The 19,489-nt window shown below is 39.1% G+C and overlaps 1 long non-coding RNA gene across 1 annotated transcript; it reads right to left on the bottom strand.

Moving 5' to 3' along the window:
- Positions 1 to 1,043: 1,043 nt before the first annotated feature.
- On the bottom strand, positions 1,044 to 16,072 carry LOC130542259 (uncharacterized). Its single transcript, XR_008956701.1, has 2 exons — positions 15,676 to 16,072; positions 1,044 to 2,509 (listed from the first exon to the last, which is right to left on the bottom strand). It is a non-coding gene; the product is annotated as an uncharacterized LOC130542259 (long non-coding RNA).
- Positions 16,073 to 19,489: the final 3,417 nt, after the last annotated feature.

Below are 19,489 nucleotides of genomic sequence, written 5' to 3'. Positions count from 1 at the left end.
CTGTCTCTGTGTCAAATAAATAAATAAAATCTTAAAAAAAAAAAAAAAAAAAAAAACCTGGGGAGGGCAGTGGGAATAGGAAGCCCATGGGAAATTTTGCTTTATCTAAATTTTTGTGTTTTTGTTTCTTACAACCCCATCACTTCGTCCAGAGTCTGGGCAAGAATGTGAAGCCATCGAGCAGTTGTGAAAGTCAGCATTTAAAGTACTTAACAGTATAGTCACAATCCTCCACAGAATTCTAAAGGGATATATTTAAGCTCAGAAAGGTTAAAATTAGACTTTCTGAAATTCTGTTCTGTATTGTCTTCTCCTGCAAGAAAGTGCCGTGTCTGGTGGTATCCGTGGTAGCCAGCGAAGCTTCAGTTAGGTTTTTGTTTTAGTCTTTTTGATGCAAGCTTATTTTTAGCTTTGCAACCTGATCTTGATATTCTTTGAATTTTTTTTAGATTTGAATTAAAATGATTAGTGAAGATAAGGTAGCTGAGAAAGGGATTGATTCACATGGAGATCATTCAGGCAGTTTGCTGTTTCCAGATGCCCAGATTAATCTTTAAAGGAGTATGAGTAGAAGTGATCCGTGAAAAAACATCAGATGTGCTCATCAGCCTGAGAACTAAATACATTGCTGTCGGATGTATTTATGTGAACTCTTGTTTGGTTATGCGGACAATTGTGACTTTAGAAGCGGTGTTATTTATTGTTGCCTCACAAACAAGACTAACCATGTTCTCTCACAGTTTCTGTGAGACATGGATTCAGACACGGTCCACGATACCTGGGGCCTTAGCTGGAAGAAGCAAAGGCTGGGAGCAGGATACTGCTGGGGAAAACAGTGTTGAATGATTTTTCTCCTGCATCTGAGTGTCTTTGCGGAATCCTCCCTGAAGTCTGAATGTCCTGGAGTTGTCCTTTTTCATTTCTTTCCTTGTCTGTCTTCCATCTCCTCCTTGGTGATGCGGCTCAGTCTCAAGGTTTTCAATCTGGGAGGTGGTGAGTGGGTGGGTAGGTAGATGCACATTCATCCCCAACCACTGCTTTCCTTTTTTTTTTTTAAGATTTTATTTATTTATTTGACAGAGATAGAGACAGCCAGCGAGAGAGGGAACACAAGCAGGGGGAGTGGGAGAGGAAGAAGCAGGCTCTCAGGGGAGGAGCCTGATGCGGGGCTCGATCCCATAACGCCGGGATCACGCCCTGAGCCAAAGGCAGACGCTTAACGACTGAGCCACCCAGGCGCCCCAACCTTTCCTTAACCTGCCTACTTGGTGTTGCCATTTGGTTGTCCATCTGGCAACTGAAACTTTTTTTTTTAAGATTTAATTAATTAATTAATTAATTTAAGAGAGTGAGAAAGAGAGATCACGAGCAGGGAGGAAGGGTAGAGGGAGAAGCAGATTCCTGCTGAGCAGGGAGCCTGATGCAGACTGGATCCCGGGACCCTGAGATCACGACCTGAGCCGAAGGCAGACACTTCATGTGGACTGAGCCACCCAGGCACCCAAAATTTAATATATATAAAGCTAAACCTGTGATTCCGGTACCTTCTAAACTTGCTCCTTCAGCAGTTCTTCCCCATCTCAGTGAATATAACTCCTTCCTTTCAGTTGCTTAACCAAAAAAACTAGGAGTTATCCTTATTTCTTTTGTTTCTCAAACCCAGTATTTAGTTTCCCAGCCAATCCTGTTGGCTCTACCTTCAGAATGCATTTATATCCTGAAGCCAAGCACTTCTCACCATCTCTGTTACTACCACCTTGGTCCAAGTGACTATCACCTCTCCCCCAGTTCTTAACCTCCTTCAGTCTGTTTTCAACACAACAGGAAGTGATCCTGTTAAAAGAAACCAGGTTGCAACACATCGCGTCACTTTCTAAGAGGAAGCCCTTATAATGGCCTATGATCTGGCTTCCTCTGGACCTCATCTCTCACCTCTCTCTTGCTCACTGCTCCATGCATACTAGTAGCCCCCTTGCTGCTCCTCTAAGCCAGACGCTGTTCCCCTCAGGGCCTTTGTACTTGCTGTTTCTTTTCCCTAATCATGGTATTGACACAGTCCCTAGACACTGAATCTGGAGGAGAGAGACAATCCTGTTGGATTTTCCTAATGGCTTATATGTATGGCAGTTGCCTTTTATTGGTGATGAAATGTCATGGTATTGAGGACGCGAAATTAACAGTTTCAAAAAACAGATATAATCTATTTATACTGTAAGTAGCAGGTCTGTGCATTATATCTGTGCCAAGTGAAATGCCGTTTTTCATCCGTCTACCTGCCGTTCTTGCTCAGCCGATCCTGCCACACTGAACAATCCTGTCCTTCAGGTGGGGCGGCAGTTGTTAGAAGATCCCTTGAATACCTCCGAATGTTCATGTGGCTTGATTTCTGTTCCTCTGTATTCCCTTTTGGGTTGAGGAGTGACTCGAGGGCGTGAGTGGGCAGTCTGGGATGCCTTCTGAACAGCCTATTCCGTCAGTTGAGAGAGCTGGTAGGGCTCCACGTCAGGCCCTAAAACAGATAGGTTGTGGTTGCTCAGTATGCCATAAAAACATGCAAAAGGGCTTTTTAGTATAGAGAGTGAGACAGTTAAGGAAGGAAGAGTATCGTTTTCAACCGAGAGCTCCTCTGTGCATACTTCGCTGAGATTTATGAGAGCTGAAGGAAAGACGATCAACTATTTATGGCTGTGCGAGCAGCAGAGTTTTGGGTGCAAAACTGAGTGAGGACATCACTGAGAAGATCCGCAGGCTTGAGAAACCTGAGGGAGTGTGCCTGTCTATATGGGGACTATGATGTTAAGTAGAAATTATTTTTATAGGGTCATAGAATCACATTGTTGAAAAGGACCTGAGGAGGTTATCTGGTTTAAACCTGCACTTTTGGTCACAGTTAAACATCTACACCATTCAAGCCTTCAGGGTTTTTTTCCTTTTGGATATAGATTTATAAAAGATACTAACACTTTTATGTTATTTAAGTGAGTAATTTTTTAATGTCTACGGTTTTTAAATTAACTTTTAATGCCACCCAGCAACGAGATAACCACTGTGTATACCGATCAGAAAAGCTAAAATAAAAACGGCCTGGTGCCATGTAGCAGCAGATTGCGGGGGAGAGATGTCACTGGAGTTGCTTGCTGCTTTCAAATAAACTCTTCCTCTCTGTTGGGCCAGCTGAAAATATGCAATATTAAATGCTCAGAAAGAGCAAGATCACCTTTCTGGTGATATTTAACAATATCGATTTTTTTTTGGTCATTTCAAACTGAAATTGCCAGTTCTGCCTTTAAAATGAAGATTAGATTATTGTTAAGAAAACCTTTTTAAAGCCGGCCCTTCCAACAGATTTTCCAGATTCTCGGGTAGTCTAGAAGGCAGATTTATACAGTACCCTTTCAGTAACTGTGAATTCAAAAAACAGTTGAAGGTTCCATTTATATAAGCTTGCCTGCCCTCCAGAAGGTGTCCTAATTTATTGTCTCAGCGGCAGAGATGAGGAGGGCGTTAATACACTTAGTATGTGCGCAGGCTTTCGAATCAGTCACCCACGTTCACATCTTTGTGCTGCTGCTTAACGGCATGGTATTGGCAAATTATTTATCATCTCTAAGCATTGGTTTTCTTATCCGGAGCATAGGAGCCATGGTAATACTTGCTTTATACGTAGACATTTAGTAAGAACTCAAATATTAGCTACTATTACTAGAAAAGAGGAGTAATTTGTTCTGAAATCACACAGTGGAACATGACCTGACCACACAAGACTGTTTCCAGAAGTCCTGGGCTCTTATCTCCCCACTCCTGCTCCACCCTATTACCCTCATTAGGAGGCTGCTAGTCAAGCTAATGAACTGTATGAACCTTTTAGGTTACTTTGAGTACGTAGTTAGGAGAGAAACTAGATTTATTTTTTTGGCATTGGGTTCATTTAATTTTTTGTTGCTTAAAAAAAACAAAACATGCTCACATAATTGAAAAAAAATGCGGCTGTCTTCTCTAGCATATTTTATGAAGTCTCGAGATTGAGATGGAAAGAAGAGCATCTTATTTTTAGATTCTAAAATAATATTTTTTCTGCAAATTTTTAGGATTGACATTTTTTCCCCAATATTGTAAAAATTTTTCAAACTCACTGCCTTATTAGAAGAATTTTATTGTAAACCCCTATATGCCCACCACCTACATTCAATCATTAGTACTTTACCGTACTTGCTTTATCACATAATCTGGTCATCTGTTACTGAAACCTTAAGAAATAAGCAGTACTCAACAACAAAAAATCATTTATCTTGCCATCACCTAAAGATAACCTTTGTTAACATTTTGGTAATTTCATACATGCCTACATATCCATAAATTGTGTGTGGTGAGTGTGTGTTTGTGTGTATGTACACATTTTAAAAAGTACTGGAATTTAGACATTTCATTGGCTTATTGTATTGTGGACAGACCTCCTTTTGTGGTAATAGACATATATATGAATGATTATTTTGAAAGACCTCATAGTAGTCCTATCTATAAATATGCCATAGTTCTGACTATTTTTTGTTGAACATTTAGTTTGATCCTAATTTTTCATTATTCTAGACAACATTGAGAAGAATATCTGTGGGTTTGGTGATTTTGTTGTTGTTGTTGTTTTGGTACTTGCCCAGTTGTTTCTTTAGGATCAATTTCTTGAGGCAGAATTGTTGGTAATATGCTCAAGTTTTGTGTTTAATTGTCCAGTTGCTCTCTAGGAAGAGTGCCTGTTTACAGCCCATCTCCATTAAAATGCCAATTTCTCCTACATATTTGCAAGGTATTTTAATTTTTTTATCTTAGCCACTTTGAGAGGTGGAAATTGTATCTTACTCTGCTGATTTCCAAATTTAATTTGGGAAACAATAAACACCTTGAAATATTTTCTCACAGTCTGTGGTTTGTCTTCTCATCTCTTAACACTGTCTTTCACAGAGCAGAAGTTTTTAATTTTAGTGAAGTCCAGCTTACCAGTTTTTTTTTTTTTTTTTAAGATTTTTAAAATTCATTTGAGAGAGAGAGTGAGCGGAAGAGAAAAAGAAGCAGGGAGAGTGGCAGAGGGAGAGGGAGAAGCAGACTCCCCACTGAGCCCAATGTGGGGCTCGATCCCAGGATTCCAGGATCATGATCTGAACTGCAGGCAGACGCTTAACTGACTAAGCCACCCCGGCGCCCCACCAGTTCTTTATTTTATGAATTGTGCCTTCGGTATTGTATTTTAAAAGTCATCATCATACCCAGGGCATCTAGGTTTTCTGCTGTGTTTTCTTCTGGAATTTTATAGTTTTGCATTTTATGTTTTGAGTTAATTTTTGTGAAGGATGAAAGTCTGTATCTAGATTCATTGTTTCACGTGTAGATGTTCCCTTGTTGCAGCACCATTTGGTTGAAAATACTCTCCTTTCCATTCTTTTGCTCTTGCTCATTGTTAAAAATAGGTGACCATATTTATGGAGGTCTATTTCTGGGCTCTCTCTTCTGTTCCTTTAATATATTTGTCTCTTTTGTCAGAACCACACCATGTTGTTTACTATAGCTTTATCATAAGTTTTAAAGTTAGGTAGTGACAGCCCTTTGTTATTTGACTTCAGTATAGAGGTTGGCTATCCTGGATCTTTTGCCTCTCAGTTTGAACTTTAGAATCAGTTTATTGATATCCACAAGAACTTGCTGGGATTTTGACTGGGATTGCATTAAATCTACAGATCAAATTGGGAAGAACTGACATCTTGACAGTATTGAGCCTTCCTATTCATGAACATGGAATATCTCTCCATTTATTTAATTCTGTGTTCTTTCATAGAGTTTTATAGTTTTCTTCATATAGATTTTTATACATATTTTGTTAGATTTATACATAAGTATTTCATTTGGGGGCGTGCTAATATAAATGGTATTGTGTTTTTTATTTCCAATTCCACATTTTCTTTGCTGGTGTATAGGGAAGCAATTGGCTTTTGTATATTAACCTTGTATCCTTCAACCTTGCTATAATCACTTATTAATTCCACAAGTTTTTTTTTTTTTGCCAATTCTTTCAGAATTTCTGTAATTGTGTCATTTGCAAACAAAGAGTTTTATTTCTTCCTTCAATCTGTGTACCTTTTATTTCCTTTTCTTGTCTTACTGCATTAGCTGGAACTTCCAGTATGATGTTTAAAAAGAGTGGTAAGAGGGGACTTGCCTTATACTTGACCTTAGTCTAGTTTCTCATCATTAAGTATGAAGTTAGCTGTAGGTTTTTGTAGATATTATTTATTAAGTTTGAGGAAGTTCCCTTCTGTTCCTAGTTTACTGAGAATTTTTATCATGAATAATAGGTGTCAGATCTGGTCAAATGCTTTTTATGCATCTATTGCTAGGATCCTGTGGTGGTTTTTGTTTTGTTTTGTTTTGTTTTTAGCCTGTTGATGTGGTAGGTTACATTAATTGATTTTCAAATGCTGAACTAGTTTTGCATACCTGGGAAAATCACACTTCATCTTGACTTAAATTCTTTTTTTTTTTTTTTTTAAGATTTTATTTATTTATCAGAAAGAGAGAGAGCACAAGGAGGGGGAGCAGCAGAGGGAGAGGGAGAAGCAGGCTCTCCGCTGAGCAGGGAGCCCGATATGGGGCTTAATCCTAGGACCCTGGATCACGACCCAAGCTGAAGGCAGATGCCCAACTGACTGAGCCACCCAGGCACTCCAATTTATAATTCTTTTTTTTTAACATATTGTCGGATTTGATTTGCTAATATTTTGTTGAGGTTTTTGCATCTGTGTTCATGATAGATATTGTCTGTAGTTTTCTTGTAATGTCTTTCTGGTTTTGGTATTGGATGATGTGGGCCTCATAAAATAAGTTAGGAAACGTTGCCTCTGTGTCTATCTTCTGGAAGAGATTGTAGAAAATTGGTATGTTTTCTTTTTAAATGTTTGATAGATTTCACCAGTTAACCCATTTGGGCCTGGTGCTTTCTGTTTTGGAAGATTATTAATTATTGATTCAATTTCTTTAATAGACATAGTCCTATTTAGATTATCTATTCTTGTGAGTTTTGGCAGATTGTGTTTTTTCAAGGAATTGGTCCGTTTCATCTAGGTTATTAAGTTTGTGAACATAGTATTCATTGATTCGTAGTGTTCCTTTATTATCCTTTTGATGTTCCTGAGATCTGTAGTGATAGCCTCTCTTTCATTTCTGATATTAGTAATTTATGTCTTCATTTTTTCCTTGGTTAGCCTAGTTAGAGACGTACTGATTTTATTGATCCTTTCAAAGAACCAGCTTTTAGTTTTGTTGATTTTCTCTATTGATTTTCTGTTTTGAAATTCACTGATTTTTGTTTGTTTTTTTTAAGATTTTATTTATTTGAGAGAGAGAGAGAGGGCATGATGGCGGTGGGGTAGGGTGGGGGGAGGGAGAAGCAGACTCCCACTGAGCAGGGAGCCCAACCTGGGCCTCCATCTCAGGACCCTGGAATCAGGATGTGAGCCGAAGGCAGAGGCTCAACGAACTGAGCCACCCAGGCCCCCATGACTTGTGTCTTTTCTTAGCTTCAGGAACTTTCCCTCTTTCTTTCTTTAATTATTGCCCCACCTTCATCAGTTTTATTTTCTTCTGCTGAGACTTTTCCATTATGTTGTATTCCTTTATCCTTTCTTATAATTTTGATCTCCACATTTTTACCTTGTGTGCTGGGAGAATTCTTCAAATTTTGGCCTTCGGAATCTCTCCTTTTCTACTGTATTCGGTTAGCTATTCATTTCCTTCTCTGGGGTTATTGGTTTGTAATAATAATGGTGATGCTATTTAGGAATTTTTTTCTGTTTTCACATTGCTCCCTATTTGTGACAGCCTGCCACTGTTTTAAAACTACATCTTCTTCAGTCTTAGTAAGAATTCAGTTCTTCTTGTAATAACTCTTGTTTGAATTTTCAGATTGATTCCCTTGTTTTGAACGGCATCTTTTCATATATTTGACTTTTCTCTGAGTGCTCGTTCTTAGCCTGAAGCCTGAGTTTGTTTAGTAGTTGTAACTGAAATAAACATTTCCAGATTAGGGATCTTTTCTTTAGGGATAGTCTCTTTCTTATGCCTCTCTTCGCTTTTTTGCGCAGCTCATCTGCTTCAGCAGTTAACCCTACTCCACTAGCTTGCTAACCTCGCTCCTTATAAACTGATCAGGCTTGCAGGGCCACCGTTCCTGTCCACTGCAGAGTTAGTGTTCTGCTGACGGGTCATTCCCTGCTTCGTGCATGCAGAGTTTAGTAGGACTCCGATGTGTGTGCCGGTGATTGCAGGGAGTGTCAGAGGCTGGGGTAGAAGATTCCTTTACTTTCTTCATAGGTTTCACCTGTTTTTGATGCTTTTCCATTTACTCTGTTCTTACCGGCCCAGTCGTCTGCCAAGATTCAAAGTTCCATGTGTGTTGGTTGTTATGGAAGGACATTAAGACTGAGTGAGTAAATATATGGGTATAGACCTGTCCATCTAAAAATGTTTCTTTTTTAAGATAACCTTTCCCCCTGAGTTCTAAAACTATCACAATAATATTTTTGTGTGGTGCATGGTTTAAAAATAAAATAGGGGGGCGCCTGGGTGGCACAGAGGTTAAGCGTCTGCCTTCAGCTCAGGGCGTGATCCCGGTGTTGTGGGATCGAGCCCCACATCGGGCTCCTCTGCTATGAGCCTGCTTCTTCCTCTCCCACTCCCCCTGCCTGTGTTCCCTCTCTCGCTGGCTGTCTGTCTATCACATAAATAAATAAAATCTTAAAAAAAAATAAAAATAAAAATAAAATAAATAAAAATAAAATAGGACTGGAAAACTTAGAAAAGAAACATTCCTTAAGTAATTCCCTGAGGAAAACCACACAACAGGTAATGTCTTATTTCTTGCCTTATACTTTCATTGTCTCACTGAGGGTTTTGCCCTTCTAATGAATGTGTTATATCAGCAGTCACATTTGTAAGTTCTACAATACCATTTTTATTCTTGGTTGCTTTTACTTACATTTTGTTCTTTTTTAGGATGCCACAGCCTCTCAGATTTCTTTAAGGGTAATAACTAATCTTCCCTAAGTTTTCTCCTGTTCCTTGAATTTTGTTTTATTTATATATTTTTTTATTTTTATTTTTTTGACCAGAGCTAGTTTCATTTGCTTGTTTTGATCTTTCCTTCCTGTCGGTGACGCTCCTTGGATGTCAGGTGATCCGTGGTCATCCCGTCCCAGTTAGGACTGAGGCAGTAGCAGCACTGAATGGGAGCTCTGTGCAAGTGGGTGGGTGTCAAGGGTGACGTGGAGGGAAGTGGAGCTGTTTCTCCAGGAGCCAGCTAAAAGAATGCCATGATAGGTGGACTTTATTCAGGGGATACTTATGGGTCTATATGCTACAGTAGTTCTTCCCTGTTTTTCTGTTTTCCTGCTTGGATTAGAGCCGTCAGAGTTGTCTAGGTGATAGATGCCTGGCTATTCTCCCTGTGTGGGGATGGCTGTTTGGTATGTAGACATTCGACTTTCAGGACCCCTTCTCACTTCCCCTCTGCGTTCCTGCCATATGCTATCCTGGAACCTCTCCAGAGTCTGGAAACTGAGCTGACTTTTTTTTTTTTTTTTTTTTTTTTTTTTTTTGCTTTTCTTCATCTGTCAACCCTCATTTATCACTTTGCATCTTGGAATTTTTTAAAAAATCTCCTTTCTTCTAATTGCCCCTTTCTAATCTTACTTTCATTTTGATGGGGTTTCAGGAAGAAAAGATAATAGGCTTAGTTTACTACTACCTTTATTTTAGTTAAAATTTTTTTTATTTTTGGAATTATATCTCTTTTCTTCTTTGAATCTTAAGTAATGTTTTATTTTTTTCTTAAGTAATCTCTCCAGCATGCACTCAAACTCACAACCCCAAGATCAAGAGTCTCACACTCGTCTGACTGAGGCAGCCAGGTGCCCCTAAATATTTTTGTTTCTCTAAGATACTAAAGAGAGATTTCTTGCTTTCAGTGGATAAGAAAAATTCCAGAGGCGCCTGGGTGGCTCAGTCGTTAATCATCTGCCTTTGGCTCAGGTCATGATCTGGGGGTCCTGGGATCAAGCCCCGCACTGGGTTCCCTGCTGGGCGGGGAGTCTGCTCTTCCCTCTCCCACTCCCCCTGCTTGTGTTCCCTCTTGCTGTGTCTCTCTCTGTCAAATAAATAAAATCTTAAAAAAAAAAAAATCCAAATAGGTCATGATTTTGTAAATTCAGCCATCTTTATGTATGATTTATCTTAAACACTAGCAGCTTTTATTTAAAAGAGCCCATTCTTTAGTCCCAATTGAAATTTTATTTATTATTATTTATTTTAAACTTACTAGGAGAACCTAAAGGTTAGCTCTCTTTTACTGCAAATAACTACTAAATTATTTTTCAACTATTGTTTTTAAAAACTGGAATAAAAGAAATCTCTTTACTCAATTTATCTGTTTACATTATCACATATAATTGGACGCTACCCATTGATGAATAGCTAATTCAGTGGCTTAGTGTAGAGATTAGAATCTGCCCTGTTAGAGAATATAGTACTGTATTTGAGCTGGTTTGTGTTGGAACCCTGAATAGAGGTTGAATTGCTGGGATAGGAGCCAGTAGCCTTCTGCTAAATGAATTGAGTCCAGATGACTCTTCCAAACCAGTTGTACTTGCTTTCCTATCCAGCTCCACATTCCAGGAAAGGATTTTTAGTCATTAGGAAGTATATCCACAGTGTACTTTCCATTGACTTCAATACAGTTCACCCTGGCTTCAGCAAATACTAAATGCAGTTTTTGCCTCTGGAGACGCCATAATCTTTAAACTACCCAACAACCACTGGGCCTGGGTAGATAACCGACCTGGCTGAGGTGCCACTTAACCAGCTTCCTCTTAATTCAGAGAGCTTACAAATGCCAGCAGCTTAGCAGAGAACTTGCTACACAGGAAGTAAATTTAAGGACGCTGATATTAATTAACCTTGAAGGGCCACCATGTGACTCAGAAAAAGCTACGTTTCTAGGTTAAATATCACAATAAATGTAACTTGAGGGGCGCCTGGGTGGCTCAGTTGTTAAGCGTCTGCCTTCGGCTCAGGTCGTGATCCCAGGGTCCTGGGCTCAAGCCCCGCAGCGGGCTCCCTGCTCTGTGGGAAGCCTGCTTCTCCCTTTCCCACTCCCCCTGCTTGTGTTCCCTCTCTTGCTGTGTCTCTCTCTGTCAAATAAATAAAATCTTTAAAAAAAAAAAAAAAAACGTAACTTGATTACACTTTAAATTTACTAATTAATAGACACAAACTTGTATTAAAAAGAAAATAAAACTTGTCATATGTGTTCAAACACAGTAGTACTGAATGACTAAGAATGAAAGGATGGAAAAAGGATATCAGGCAAATACTAACCAAAAGAAAACTTGGATAGTAATTATAATATTAAACAAAATACAATGTAGGTGAAAAACATGTAGAGGGACAAGAAGGACATTTAATATGGATAAAAGAGACAGTCTAGGGATGCCTGGGTGGCTCAGTCATTGAAGTGTCTGCCTTCAGCTGGGGTCGTGATCCCAGGGTCCTGGGATCAAGCCGTGTCTCAGGCACTCTGCTCAATTGGGAGCCTGCTTCTCCCTCTCCCTCTGCCTGCTGCTTCCCCTGCTTGTGCTCTCTCTCTCTCTGTCAAATAAATAAATTTTTAAAACTCTTTAAAAAAATAATAATAATTTTAAAAAGGGACAGTCTACCAAGATATACAGCGGTCATGAACTTATGTGCACCTAGCAGACTTCATCTGTATAAAGCAAAATTGACAGAGTTGGGGGGGAAGTTGACAGATCTATAGCCATATTGAAGACTAAAGCACCTCATTTAGAAACTGATAGAAGGACAAACAGTAGGAAAAAATAGATTGGGTGATACCATAGCAAGGTTGATCAAATTGAGAGAACCTTGCATCAACAAAGAACATGTAATTTTTTCAAGCACACATGGAATTATAAAAACTAACGATATGTTAAGCCATAAACAGAGTATTAAAAATTCCAGAGCATCAATAATATAGACTACAGATCTTCAACCTGTGATGGGGTTATATCCTGATAAACCCTCTTATAAATTGAAAATGCATTTAATACATTTAGTCTCTCGAATATCATGTAGCTTAGCCTGGCCTACCTTAAACATGCTCAGAACACTTACATTATAGCCTACTGTTGGGCAGAATCATCTCCTGCAAAAAGCCCCTTTTATAATAATAAAGTGTTGACTATCTTATGTAATGTATTGAATACTGTATTGAAAGTGAAAAACAGAATTGTTGTGTGGGTACGGAATGGTGTGATTGGTTGTTTGCCCTCATGACCACGTGGCCGACTGGAGCTGTGGCTCATTGCCACTGTCCAGCATCATAAGAGAGTATCGTACCACATATCCCTATACCAGGAAAAGATCAAAATTCAAAGTACAGTTTCTACAGAATGCGTATCACTTTCGCACCATCATAAAGTCAAAGAATTGTTAAGTCAAACCTTTGTAAGTTAGGGATCGTTTGTGTATATACTCTGACACATGCAGTAAAATTAGAAATCAACAATAGAGTCAGCTTGACAGAGAAATAGATATTTGGAAACAAAAAAATGTTCTGAATAATTCTTGAGTTAAAGCACAAATCACAGTAAAAAATAGTAAACAAAAAAACTGAACAATTGAAAGCACTTCATATCATGACTTACTGGGTGCAGCTCATTCAGTTCTTTGAGCCTTAGAGGCTTTTATTAGAAAGCAAAATAGACATTATATAAACTAAGCGATCCATCCAAGACGCTAGAAAAAACAACAGGATACACTCAAAGAATGTAAAAGGATGGAATTAAGGAGAAGGGCTGCTATAATCTTGATCAATGATCAACAAGCTTTTCTGTAAAGGGCCAGATAATAAATACTTAGACTTTAGAAGCCATATGGTATCTGTGACAAATATTCAGTTCTGCTGTCGTAACATGAATGAGCCCATACACAGTACCTTAGTGAATGAGCGTGGCTATGTTCCAGTGCAAGTTTAATTACCAAAATCAATGGCAGGACAGATTTAGCCTATGGGTTATAGTTTGCTGACCCTGATCCTGACAATTTAAAGTAGAAAGGATGGGGCGCCTGGGTGGCTCGGTTAGTTGAGCATCTGCCTTGGGCTCAGGTCATGATTCCAGGGTCCTGATATTGAGCCCTGCGTTGGGCTCCCTGCTCAGTGGGGAGCCTGCTTCTCCCTTTCCCTCTGCTGCTCCCCCTGCTTATGCTCTCTCTCTCTGTCAGATAAATAAATAAAATCTTAAAAAAAAAAAGGAACAATAAATTCTCATTTATGAACGTGGATATAAAAATCCCAAGTAAAAGAAGAGCAAATAGAATCTGAAGCTTTCTCAAAGTATCACACAACTAAATTATCCGAAGAATACAAGTCTTAGAAAATATGTTTCTGTGATGTACTTCATTAAGAGATTAAAATTTTAAATTAAAAAAATTGTTTTAAAGATTAAAATTAAATTATCATCTTAGTAAATAAGGGAAAAATTATTTATTCAAGTTCAGTATCCAGGGGCACCTGGCTGGATCAGTCCGTAGAGCGTGTGACCCTTGATCTTGATGTGACTCATAGGTCGTGAGTTTGAGCCCATGTGGGGGTATGTTGTACTTAAAATAAAAAAATATCTTTAAAAAATAAAATTCAGTATCCATTCATCTTGAAAGTTATTAGCAAACTAAAAATAAAATTCTTTCACTTGATAGTATGTCTAATAAAGCCTACAGTAAGCATATTTTTGAAATCTTCCAAGTATTCCTGACAGGAAAAAGGCAGTTATGTTTGCTACCATTTAATACTGAACTAGGGTCCTAGCCACTGCAGTATAAGACAAAAATAAATACAAATTATAAACATTCAAAAGGAAGAAGCAAAATTGTCATTATTTGCAGATATAATTATTAACTTAAAAAAGGAACACAACATGGGGCGCCTGGGTGGCACAGCGGTTAAAGCGTCTGCCTTCGGCTCAGGGCGTGATCCCGGCGTTACGGGATCGAGCCCCACATCAGGCTCCTCCGCTGTGAGCCTGTTTCTTCCTCTCCTACTCCCCCTGCTTGTGTTCCCTCTCTAGCTGGCTGTCTCTATCTCTGTCAAATAAATAAATAAAATCTTTAAAAAAAAAAAAAAACACACAACAGAAACTGGTAGAACTAGTAAGAACATTTAGAAAGGTTGCAAACATAAGATTAATAGGCAGAACCCAGCAGTGTTTCTTTAAAAGCAGTAATTGATTAGAAAATGAGTAACTTTTTAAAATATAAACCATCCATAGCAACAAAATTAAACTAAAACTAAAATGCCTTGCTGTAGACAAATAGAGTGCAGGATCTTTACAATAAAAATAATAACAGTTTGTTGAAGGAATCAAAAAAGACCTAAGTAAAGAGAGAGATATGGTCTCTTCCCCGATAAGAAGACTATATATTGTAAAGATGTATTTTTTAAATTAATCTAAAAATTCAATAATAAAAATAAACATCCCAAAAGGATTTTTCAGAGATCTGCAAAACTGATTTTTGAAATTTCTATGGAAGAATAAAAGTACAAAAATGGCTTTGAAGTTTTTGAAAAGAACAGAGGCGAGAAGGAGACTACCTTTCCAGGTATTAGGATAAAGCTGTATCAGTTAAAACCACATGATATTAGTACATAAATTAACAACTAGATTAGTAAAACAGAATGATATCTATTGGATCTGTTCTAGAGCCTCCAGACCATTGGCTATTTGGGAATAAATTCCCAATTTAATTTTGGTGGATCATATTATAAAACTCTTCGAACTATTAGAAAAAATGTGGAGACTGAAAGAATAATAAACAGGCAAAAGGCAAAGATAAGTAAAATCAGCAAAGGACATCAAAAATAAACATGAAACATGTTTAGCAAAGGATATTAAAAATAGAAATAAGAGAAGGACAAATATGTATGATTTCACTCATATGTGGGATTAAGAACAAAGGGGGAAAAAGAGAGAGAGATAAACCAAAAAACAGACTTATAACTATACAAACTGATGGTGACCAGAGGGAAGGTGGGCTGGGGGGATGGGTGAAATAGGTGATGGGGATTGAGGAGTGCACTTATGATGAGCACATACAGAATTGTTGAATCACTATATTGTACGCCTGAAACTAATATAACACTGTATGTTAACTATATTGGAACTAAAATTTTAAAACTTAATAAAAAAAAAACAGAAATAAAAGACAAGTATCAGACTGGGAGGAGAGCATATGTTTACCACAGAGGTTAAATATGAAGACATAATTTCTGAAGATAATTACAATGGTCAATAATCAAATAAGAAAAATGGATAAGTAGTTTGAATTCCCAGAAGAAATCTGCATGTCCATTAAATAGGAAAAAGTACACAGTTAGAAAAATTACGCAATATAATTTCATACTCATCATGTTGACCTAAAATTTAAGAGGCTGACAACAAAAAACAAATATTCAAGAGGAGCAAGAGTGATGGGAACTTGTACACTGCCTGTGTACTTGGAGAATATACCAGGTAGTTATTGCTGTATAACAAGCTGTCCCCAAACTCGGTGGCTTAAATTAGTTAAGTATTGATTATTACTCACAAGCCCGTGGGTGTGCTTCTGTTGTCTACTCCTCAGTAGTAGAACGAGTGGACTGCTCCGATGTTTACGGCCCGCTCTGGGTGGAGTAGGCAGTTCTGCTCCTCGAAGCCAGGCTCTCTCAGTTAGCAGGTCAGCTGGCTGTAGGCTGCTCTGTAATACCCTGAGCTGAGACAGGTCTTTCATCCTTTAGGAGACTAGCTCACATGGCAGGGGCAGAGTTCCAAGAGAGAAAGTGGAAACTACAAGACCTCTTGAGGCCTAGTCTTGGAACTGGTACACCATCCTTCTGCATTCTCTTGGCCAAAGCAAGTCACAAGGCCAGCCTCGTAAAGGAGTGGGTAAATAGATCTCTTGATTGGAAGAGCTGTAAATCACATTTCAAAGAACATGGATACAGGAAGAGGTAGAGAATTGTGGTCATTTCTGCATAGAGGAACTGGATAATACGTGGAAACATTGGAGGTACTTTTATCCTGTGATTCAGAAATTTGATCTTAGAGAAACTCGCATACATGGTGGGTTGTAATAAGAATATCTACGAAAGGTTCTGGGTTTTGACCTTGTTTTTTGCAGTGTTTTTTATAATAGCAGGACTAAATATCTACCAGCAAGTAAATGGATTAGTTGTGGTAGATTCCTAAAGTAGAATACTGTTCAATAACTAAAATGAATTAACTTGAACTACATGTTTCAATATATCTAAAGCTCAGAATCATGATATTGAGGGGACAAGGTTGCAGAAGGTATAATCCTTTTTTTTTTTAATCGAGTAGAGAAACATACAGAAAATACTATTTACCATGAATAGTGGATAGATACCTAAGTAGTACAAGTATAAAGACATGCAAGAGAATGATAAACGCCAAATTCAGGTGAGTAGTTACCTCTGGGAGGGCTGGGGAGTACACAGGGGTTTCAGTGGTACCAGTAGTTTTATTTCTTTAAAAAAAATACATGGGGCACCTGGGTGGCTCAGTCAGTTAAGCGTCTGCCCGTGGCTCAGGTCATGATCTCAGGATCCTGGGATTGAGCCCCAAGTTGGGCTCCCTGCTCAGCGGGGAGTCTGCTTCTCCCTCTGCCCCTCCCCCACTCATGCTCGCTCGCTCTCTCAAATAAATCTTGTAAAAAAAATAATAAATACACAAAATGGTATGTTACTATTTGACAAAGCTGGCTAGTTACAACTTGAATGTTTGTTTTATTATTTCTTTACTTTTTTGATGTTTGAAATATCTCATTTATAAAACCAAACAAGAAATCTCTGGGATGGAATTTCACTGGACGTAACTGTAATGGCTTCCCATCTATTTTTGTCTATCTTCACTGTAACTCTTTCCTGCTGTTACTTATAGCAAGTACCAGGAAGGTGTGTATATTGAAGACCATATATTTTTGTTCCTGGGTTTCCTTATACACATACTTGCATGAGAGTTGCTCCCCTGAGCTCCTTTTGGGTCTGGGCTTATTGCTTTAATAGAGCAAGCTTTTGAGGCGCCTGGGTGGCTCAGCTGTTGAGGGTCTGCCTTCGCCCGGGTCGTGATCCCAGGGTCCTGGGGTCGAGCCCCACATCGGGTTCCCTGCTCAGTGGGAGCCTGCTTCTCCCTCTCCCTCTCCCCTTGCTTGTGTTCCCTCTCTCGCTGTATCTCTCTGTCAAATAAATAAATAAAATCTTAAAAAAAAAATAGAGGAAGCTTTTATACTACAGTTCCCTTGGATGTTCAGAATTTTCTTTTGGGGATACTCAGTCTTCCTCTGAGAGCTACTTGCTAAATCAAAGCAAGTAGCAGGAAGTGTTCTGATACAGTACAGAGTACCTGACTAAAAGGGGCTTCACCCATACCAGTTATTTTTCTCACCTAGGAAGTCCAGAGGTTGGACATTACCTCATTGCTTCAGCAGCTCGGCCACCTCAGGACTTTTGTTCAGTTTCTCATTGATTCTCTTGCCCTTCCCCTTACCGTCACAAGGTAACTGTAGCAACTCCAAGTTTCAGGTCCCCACTTGACAAGCAAGGTATAGGGTTTCTTTTTATGCAGCTCTTTATCATGGTGGGAGATCGTTCCCATGAGCCCCCAAGAGACACCCTCTCAGAAGCCATTGGTCCAGAACTGGGTCACAGCACGCCCGAACCTGTCACTGCAGAGGGGAGCAGAATCCCCTGCGCCATCCCAGGTGTGCCGTAGCTTTCGCCAGGACGGACTCTGGGTCTTACTGGTAGCACAGTGGAAGGAGGAATGCCTGTGGGCTAGACATCCATCAATGTCTGCCAAAATGTCCACCTTAGAGTAAAAAATAGGTTTCAGAAGGTGATGATCCATTTTGTACTCACCCAGACTGAACAGCACAGCCAGGGTTCTTTGTGGCAGCAGGTCGTTGTAGGGGCATCTCCAAGGCCCATCCACGTCCGTGCCTCTGCCCAAGTCTCGTGTACATAGTGGGAGAGCTTACTAGTGGGGAAGATGGGACCACTGGAGTCTCACTGGTTGGGACTTCCAATCTCAGCAAAACACCCACAAAAGACATTTGTGGGTTTTTTCTTTTTAAAACTTAGGCAGTTGCTCAATTTATTTTTGTTAACTAGTCTGAAAGTGCTAGAATTGATGTATTATACTTTGAAGTTCAAAGAAGCACTCACCTGCATATGGTTGAATAATGAAGGGCAATAAATTTTTTTTTTTTTTTAATTCTTACTACTACCTAAGATGGGCTTTTAAATAAAGATTTCCTTCTCCGGATTAGGGGTTTTTGACATATAGATTGAAATGATAACTGCTTTTATATGATTTGGAGAAGAACAGGTCCATCCCAGCACCCTGACTAGACCAAACTTACATATACCCTGAATCAAATCTTATCCCCAAATGTCTGAGCCGGCTCTCTGTCTGATGTGACCCTGACACCTACCCTGACCCACATGCAGGAATCATGTGAGAGATAAAAATAGCGCTCTCCTGTTGCTCGCAGCAGCAGTTGAGAGGGAGCTGCCTCAAAGCTAATTGGACTGTGGAGAAGCATGAAAACGTAAAATGGTTGCAGTGAACTCTGTCTTGGAGGACCTTTGCCTCTAAGGAATCTTCCTCTTGATCAGCACTATGACTCCAAAGAACTGAAATCCTCTTGCTTGCTAAAGAGGCACCACCTCCTACGGAAACTGCTAAATCTCAATTTAGAAACTGGTAAATAAAAGACTATTTCTTTGCTTTTCACCATAGAATCATTGGTAGGATCACCTTAGATAGAATTCTCCAAAGTAGATCCCCTAAACATTGGTATAAAACTTGAAACACTGAGACAAATAAAGCTATTGTTAATTTCTACAACTTGAAGTTTAATTAGAAGTGAAAATAAATGCCACTGAAATTTCTTTGTACAGATGGCAGCATTATTTAAGTTACACTAGACTTTATAAGAATGCATCTAGTTTATTTTTTTCAGATTGTGTTTATTTATTTGAGAGAGAGAGTGAGTGAGAGAGCACAAGTGGGGTGAAGGGCAGAGGGAGAAGCAGGGAGCCTGACACGGGGCTCGATCCTGCGACTCCGGGATCATGACCCAAGCTGAAGGCTCCCCAGAATGCATCTGTTTTATGCTTTTCCCAACTGCCTCTGTTACAGTAAATCATAGATACATGTTGTAGAAAACACCATTATTAAACAAAAGTTTTAAATAAATTATATTGAGCTGTCATAATATAAGTTAATTTTTCCCTTAAAATTGGAGTTTGGGGCCCCTGGGTGGCTCAGGCGGTTAAGCGTCCAACTCTTGATTTTGGCTCAGGTCATGAACTCAGGGTCATGAGATCAAGCCCTGTGTC

The sequence above is a fragment of the Ursus arctos genome, unplaced genomic scaffold (genome assembly GCF_023065955.2).
Source record: "Ursus arctos isolate Adak ecotype North America unplaced genomic scaffold, UrsArc2.0 scaffold_31, whole genome shotgun sequence".
NCBI classification, from domain to species: Eukaryota; Metazoa; Chordata; class Mammalia; order Carnivora; family Ursidae; genus Ursus; species Ursus arctos.
Note: the sequence above shows the minus strand (reverse complement) of the source record. Positions and strands in the feature narration are given on the sequence as shown.